The following is a 7,765-nucleotide window of genomic DNA, read 5'->3' as shown; positions in this document are numbered from 1 at the left end:
ATTTTTATGACAAGTGGGGCGGGGCTGAGAGCCATGGGAGCCAAGCCAAGCATCGCTTCCATGATCCCACCCCACTCATCACAATGATAATTATATACAACTTGCTTCCATTAACAAGCACATTCATTCAGATCTTTATAGTTAAGTGCTAGTTAGCAACAGCACACTAGCAAGTACTAATGTAGTTATCAAAAAGACTCACAATACTTGCATGTAAATAGTCAAACAACATGCAGTATTAATAGTCTTTAAGTTTTGCTGTCCATCCTCAACCTAACCACAGGCTCTACTCTTCACCACAACGGTAACACTACAAAACCAACATAACAGAAACCTATGTAAATCCTAACATAACACAACATTTAAGTACTAACTTATGTCTCTCTATGTTAATCTTGTGTAAAAACACACAAAATAACACTTAATTTCTACATTTATTTTCTTTGTTGTCTGATGCAAAGCATGCTGGGAACTAGAAAACGCAATCATTTTAAGTTCACCTAACTACAACAACATTTTAAATTTACAGAATGATTTAGTCGCCCAGAGTGAAGATTTAGTCGCATATGCGAGTGATTTACTTGCAATGTAGAGGGTTGTTATTGCTAAGAAACTTTCGCAATTGAGATTTTGAATTGTGTTTTTACTTCCCTACGGTTGAACTCGAGTCAGCAACATTGTACGTTCTATGAACTTCCTCAAGGGTCCATTAAACAGCCACCTGCCTAGAAGCTAAAGATACGTTCTAACTGCTGGCACTGATGAGAGTGAAGGAGATAATCAAGGGTGCATAAATAATGAAACGCACCAGGCATACTCAAGATACTTCACGCACCCCTTCAACCCCTGAGATCAAATGCAGTTTGACGTCATTGATGAACCTCGAGTCAAAACCAGGAAACTTGCACAGAATCACCAGATGGCAGACATCTTTTAATTCCTGGAAAACATCTCCATTACTCAAATGACACAAAATGCAGACTGCTCGCTCACGAATGGCAATTTGTTGCCATGAGGAATCCAGCTACATAGTTCTCATCAGCCCGAAGGGTACACAATCAAGGACACTTTGGCATAACCTTGTACACACTGGTGTCATAATTCTGCAAGGCAGCAGGATCCGAAGTAATAAACAGCCTGGGTGCACAAGGCTGGTTCTGCAGTCCCTATTTATGACTCGTGTGTAAATCACATCTGAAGAGGACAGCAAATGTGTCATCTGCACTCCTTTTTTTATCAGGGTCCAATCAAGCCAACCAGACCAAATATAACAAACATGAATCATAAGGCCACGTGTGAGTCATTTGGCCATCGCCATGCATCACTTGTCAGGACACAACATGTCTGTTTGCTAGACATCACTGCAAGTTGTTTCTGATGTCAAATGAAGATTAAAAAACAAGTACAGACAAAACTAACCTCACCTTCCCAAGTATTTATTTAAAACAAATTTAGTCTTAAATGTAGTATATCGTCATGAAGAAGGGCATTCTTACACAACAGATGTGGGTGTCAGAGTATCCCTGAATTGTGTGTAATATAACCACCAAATGTAATAAATGCATTGCAATTTCTACATGATTTGGCAGCACAAGTGTCTTTGGCACACAAAACAGTCATAGATGTACATTTATTTTAAGTTCATAGGAAAGCTATATTTAATCATTGCATGCAAAATGTGCAAATGCAAATATAATCATCTTCATGTTCAAAGCTGCTGTTCTAGAGTCCTTAGTTTGTGTCATTCAAATGGCTTTAAAGGAATAGTTCACCCAAAAACAAAGCGAAAAGCTGCGTGTTTGTAAGAAACAAATTCATCAAAATGTTTTAAACCGTTGCTTCCTGCTAAAATAGGAGTCCTCTATCCTTAATATTAAAAGTCATCCGATGTATCGGTTTTGCCAATTAATCGGCACAGATAGTTGACTGCTGGAACTATCAGCAAAAATCCATGCTGTTAGTCTTTCCGGGATGCGCCCGTTGCTGGAGTGGCTGAGAAGGCTCCACTGTCATTATACAGTACGAGAGCGGCCTGTAGAGGTGGAATCACTGATGCCTCTTGCTGTTTGTTTTGACATGTGACACTGTGCACTGCACAGAGCAGGACAGGGATTTAAAACATTGAGAACTAAACAGCGTGAACACAGTATACTGTAGTGCAGGTTTTCATATCGTGTTCCTGTGGCTCAGTGGTAGAGCAGTGCTTCCCACACATAGACTTTACTTGGGCAGGCCGCCCAGGTATATTAACGGCCGCCCAAGTATATATGGAGAAATATTTTTGCTTGTATTATTTTTATCTTCATACTTTTTTATCCGCCCAAAATAATGAAACCATCCGTGATCGATTAACTAGTGGAAAATCTCCCCTTCGCCCTACACGTTTCGTATCTGCTCATTCTGTGTGCGCGAGAACTGTTTACTCCTGCTGACGTTCCCACGTGCGCTGCAGAGACGCTGCGGATATTTCACAGACAAAGACAGGGCTTGACAATGCGGGCGCTTGAGTCGCAAATAAAAATAGATGTGCGCGAACTGTAAAATGTATTTAAGGAGCACGTGTGCGAATAAAGCAAAATCCTTCTGGGTGAGTTTTCTTAAATTTACTGTCATAAAAAGTCTTCAATACATGAAACGGTAAATCAAACGTCTTAATGATCATTTTAAGTCGTCTTATATTTTGGGGATGGAAAAACAGAAATCGCGATACAGCCTATCGATTATTAAACTTCAAAATGATTTAAATTTTAAAAAAGAGCGCTGCACGTTGCAGTGTCACAAGGCGGCGCTGTTGCGCATTATAAAGGCTCGCTCAACAGCGCTTCAGACTGCTTCAAAGTGATTCTCAATCAATGAATAGTGCACATTTATGCCAAGCGATTGCTTATGAACTTGAGTTGATGAATTATGACAATGTCTACTTTATGACCTTTATATAATAGGTGTTAATAGGTATAATAGTCCCGGTGTATTTCGGTCTTGTTTATAATTAAAAGTCACACGTTAAATTTTTTTTTTTCTTTCTTTTTTTCTGGGCATAACGGGAAATCAAACGTCTTAATGATCATTTTAAGTCGTCTTATATTTTGGGGATGGAAAAACAGAAATCGCGATACAGCCTATCGATTATTAAACTTCAAAATGATTTAAATTTTAAAAAAGAGCGCTGCACGTTGCAGTGTCACAAGGCGGCGCTGTTGCGCATTATAAAGGCTCGCTCAACAGCGCTTCAGACTGCTTCAAAGTGATTCTCAATCAATGAATAGTGCACATTTATGCCAAGCGATTGCTTATGAACTTGAGTTGATGAATTATGACAATGTCTACTTTATGACCTTTATATAATAGGTGTTAATAGGTATAATAGTCCCGGTGTATTTCGGTCTTGTTTATAATTAAAAGTCACACGTTAAGTTTTTTTTTTTCTTTCTTTTTTTCTGGGCATTATTGGTATTTTGGTTACACAATTAATTGTATTTAATTTAATTTCCATTTCATTCATAGTACACTATTGGCTGGGATGCTTCCCCACAGGAAGAAAAGACTAAGAACATTATTTGACATATATTATTCAATATATAGATTTTACTAGTATCAGTAAAATCTATGTCCCATTCACTGAGAGAGACACTATATGACAAAGTAAGGAGAACTCTACCATTTAAATGCTGTAATTTTGCATAATATTAGTATGTAATTAAATGTAATAGTAGCCAATGTAATTAAAATGTATTTCAATAAATAAAAATATTGTTAAAAATCACACATTATTTGTTATTTGTCACATGTAGCAGACCATTTTTGTGCCGTGGGTAATAGGAGGATTCTCCACCTGGCTACCACCGCAAGTATATTTCAAACCTGTGGTAAGTACTGTAGAGCATTGCGTTAGTAGCGCAAAAGGCCGTGGATTCAATTCCCAGGGAACACACGTACTGGTAAAAAAAATTTATAGCCTGAATGCACTGTAAGTCGCTTTGGATAAAAGCGTCTGCTAAATGCATAAATGTAAATGTATTATTACTAAGTAATTAATTGGTTGATTAGATGCTGCATTAATGGAGAAAGGACAGCAGTTTGTTTGCTATTAAGTCTGAGAGGACGCGAACATTAGCAGCACCTCAAATGGTTAAAACATTTTTAAATCATAGTTCGTTACTGAGTACGCCCACAATTTGAATGAATATTCAAACCTTTGACGGCACTTCAGTAGCCAATAAAGATATCCAATCGTAAAGAGACCAATAACAGCCCTGATATCTGAACCGGGAAAAGCCGCCGCTGCAGCAGCATTGAAGAGCTGATCAGACAGTGAAGGAGCTCAGCGTAATTTATGGACTCAAAGTTTGGAGAAACAAACTACATGGTAGTGTTATCATAAATATCTATATTTTGATACCGATACTGAAATATCTGACACTGTTCCATTACTCATTTTCCACAGTATATACTGAATATACACCCATACGATACAAGCTACGTCTCTCTTTCCTCTCCGACAGTGAGTTTGACACACATCCGCCTCCTGTCAATTACAGAGTCTGAATGTCCACGCGGGATTGGAGGTATTGCGCATAATTTTAATCATTCCCGCGCAAATGTGGCGAGCGCTTTATTGTAACATGAGAACACAGTCGCAGAAAACTGGATGCGAGCTCTCAAATAGGCCTAATTTATACAAATGAACTGCCTGTCCTCTCACTCCGATATTCCTTGTGCGCAATCGCGATCTCTCCGTGCTTTTAAAGTAGAAATTATTTCTCTTTGCTCCTGGATTAAACTTTGTCAATTCTTTGATCAGAATAGATCCTCTCTATGAGAATAAACTCATCTATGCTGCTTTTTTGATCGTGCTTGAAGTGAAGTGATTAAAGTGATTAAATAAACCGTTTTAGACCGCCACTTGAACTGAACGTGACACGTCCGGTGTGTGATACCTGATACCTGCGAGTTGTCCGTGCAGCGCTGCACATTTTGCCCAGTGTGCGACTGCCATATTTTGTTATTTTGATTAGACAATCATCACGTTATAGAATAGAAGCAATTAAAGTCCCCCTGTAGTCAAATATTTTATCCCTTAAAACTTATCTTTGATCACCAAAATGACATATTTAAATGTTTTTTCTTGTGAAAATAATTTTCTCATGCCTTAAAATAGCTTGAATGTAACTCTACACCCTTGCCTCATTTACTATACGTGGATCTATGAATATGCAAATTAGTCCCGCCTCCACTCAGTCACACCAGCCAGCGCCTCCTGATCCACTGAACTGTAGTAACCGCAAAACAATGGCATACACGGATAATGACTGATAAAACTATGTTTTTACTAGCGGATAACTACAGTGAATACTGTAACATTCGTTAAAGTTACTTACTTGACGATGTTGTGTCCTAAAATGCACAACAAAGACTCGAATGCAGCCGTTTGTGATTGTTAATTTGCGCCCGCGAGCATACGCATGTGAAGTGCAGACGCAGCTGCGGGAGAGGTGCGTCTGACTCCGGGCTACTTTTACACTGTTGCCACGGGCTATAATGCAAGTTAGCGGTTCTAAATTCACATTAAACCACAGCTTCATGGGTTTTTTGCTCTGATTTATTTTTGGTTTTGTGCTGGTATTGGTATATTTTGCATGCTAGTGATAGGAATCGATCCCTTGACATGATTGGTTATTGGTTTGTGACGTAGCAAACCAAGGGCTGTTTCAAACCATATTTCTGGGTCAGCCTTTGGGAAACTACAGTTTTAAGGAGAAAATACACAGCAATGGTGTTGATTAATAGATTGGCACATGGTTTGTTTAAAAGCATATTAAAAACACCACATAGACAAATAAACAACATAAAAAAAACTTGATTTTCACTACAGGGGGACTTTAAAGTGTGAGAGCATACATACAATATCCATATGCATGTAATTTCAATGCAATGGCCTTTGTGTAGATATTTAAATATGGCCATCTAGTTAGTGTGTTAATTTCAACATCTACTAATAAATTTTTTTACATTTTGAAGTTGCTTCTGTTAACATTAAGTAATAACTTTAATGATCAATATATAAATAATATTTAATATTAATATTTTTATTCATTTACAAAGTATGGTTCAGTTTTGTTTTTTTTTAATAGTAAAGCACTATTTTAGTTTTCGTTCAGTATGCATGTTAAAAACTATCGGTTGATTAATCGGTATCGGCCAGTGTGGTCCAACCTAGCTGGTCGACCTCAACATGACATTGCTTTCTCCAGTGAGAAAGTAGCCTGCCTGAATCAGACGAGAAATATGCACAGATCAAGCGTCATTTACAAGGGAAAAAAACAAAACAAACAAAAAAACAACAGAGAATGGACTTTTTCACTGGAGGATGCATTATTATGAAGATTTGTAGTTAAAACTCCCTAATGATGGATTTGTTTCTAACAAACATGCAGCTTTTCACTTCACAAGACATTAATTGATGGACTGCAGTGGAGTGATGTGGATTATTGTGATGTTTTTAATCAGCTGTATACTTAAAAGTCTTTTAAATGTACTTTTTTTTTTAATAAAAATATTGAAAAGGCAAAATTTACAGCATTAAAAACTGTGGGAAGGCATCGTCAAAGTCTGTGAAAAGGGTCCATAATCATTTACTCTTACTGATTTGAGAGGATTCTGACTCGACAACTTGAGTAGGCACTTCATTAAATTATTCTGTTGTTTGTAAAACCGCTGCATCATAGTGTATAATTTTGCTTTTATTATGCAGTCAGCTTGTGATTCAGTTGCACTTGCCCTCTATGCTGTCCATTACTGCGGTAATGGTGACATCTCAGGGAAGATCTTCCCCGCTGTGCTCACCTGGAGAATAAAACCTTCCAGTGGATATAATGAATACCATTGTATATAATTCATTAAATACAACTTACATAAAATGGAGGAAATATAAGGGGATAAAAGCACACAAACCAGCCTGACTCTCACAGCTTTTCATCCTCTTTTCTAGATATGAAAATGTGTTCAAACTGCGCCACAAATGCTTATGGCTGCCTTTCTCCCGGTATCAGCAGAGACTACAGCCTGTGTGAGGGGAGGGAGGGCATGCACCCTGCAGTCTAGGCACGTCATCTTTGCCACAGCACACTGACACAGCTTGCAGCAGTATGATAATGCAGCTGAGAAGCAGACAATTTATAGTGCACGCATAACAGCTTTCATACAGCAGACAGGGTGAGGATTCAGGTAGGGCTGTCACGATTATGAAATTTGGCTGACGATTAACTGTCTAAAAATAGTCATGGTTATTGAGATTAATTGTCTGTTTTAGGGCTTTGCCGATTATCACGATTAATTGTCTGTTTTATGGCTTTAATTATATAATTGTGATTAATTTAAAGGTTCAGTAAATAATTATGATGTTATCTTTTAATCTTTTTGAGTTATTATTTTGCAGTGTAAGATTACATAGCGAATTCCAAATTCTAAGAATCGGCCAATACCGATCCAACACCAGCGCTATTTTTTTCTACACCACTACAGAATATCAATACTGTGTTTGTGGAACTAATGGACACTCTTTTAAACCCTTTGTTAAACACAATCCACTAAATACTCACTTCCTCATTACAGAGAAAAACTACATTTGAATAAAAATATATAAGCTATGAAATTAAACTAGCTGACTGTATAATTTAGCAGCAAAAACAATATCTTGGAAAAAAATCTTTGGTGCACATTATACAATTTAAACATGTTTATTCTGTTAACTATTTGTATTCTTACA

At 37.5% G+C, this 7,765-nt stretch overlaps 1 protein-coding gene across 1 annotated transcript in view; it reads right to left on the bottom strand.

Moving 5' to 3' along the window:
* Positions 1-7,765, bottom strand: part of LOC107654402 (E3 ubiquitin-protein ligase TRIM62-like) — a 45,579-nt gene that overhangs the window by 8,601 nt on the left and 29,213 nt on the right. The gene's annotated exons all lie outside the window — the stretch shown is intronic.

The sequence above is a fragment of the Sinocyclocheilus anshuiensis genome, unplaced genomic scaffold (assembly GCF_001515605.1).
Source record: "Sinocyclocheilus anshuiensis isolate Anshui unplaced genomic scaffold, SAMN03320099.WGS_v1.1 scaffold527, whole genome shotgun sequence".
NCBI classification, from domain to species: Eukaryota; Metazoa; Chordata; class Actinopteri; order Cypriniformes; family Cyprinidae; genus Sinocyclocheilus; species Sinocyclocheilus anshuiensis.
Note: the sequence above shows the minus strand (reverse complement) of the source record. Positions and strands in the feature narration are given on the sequence as shown.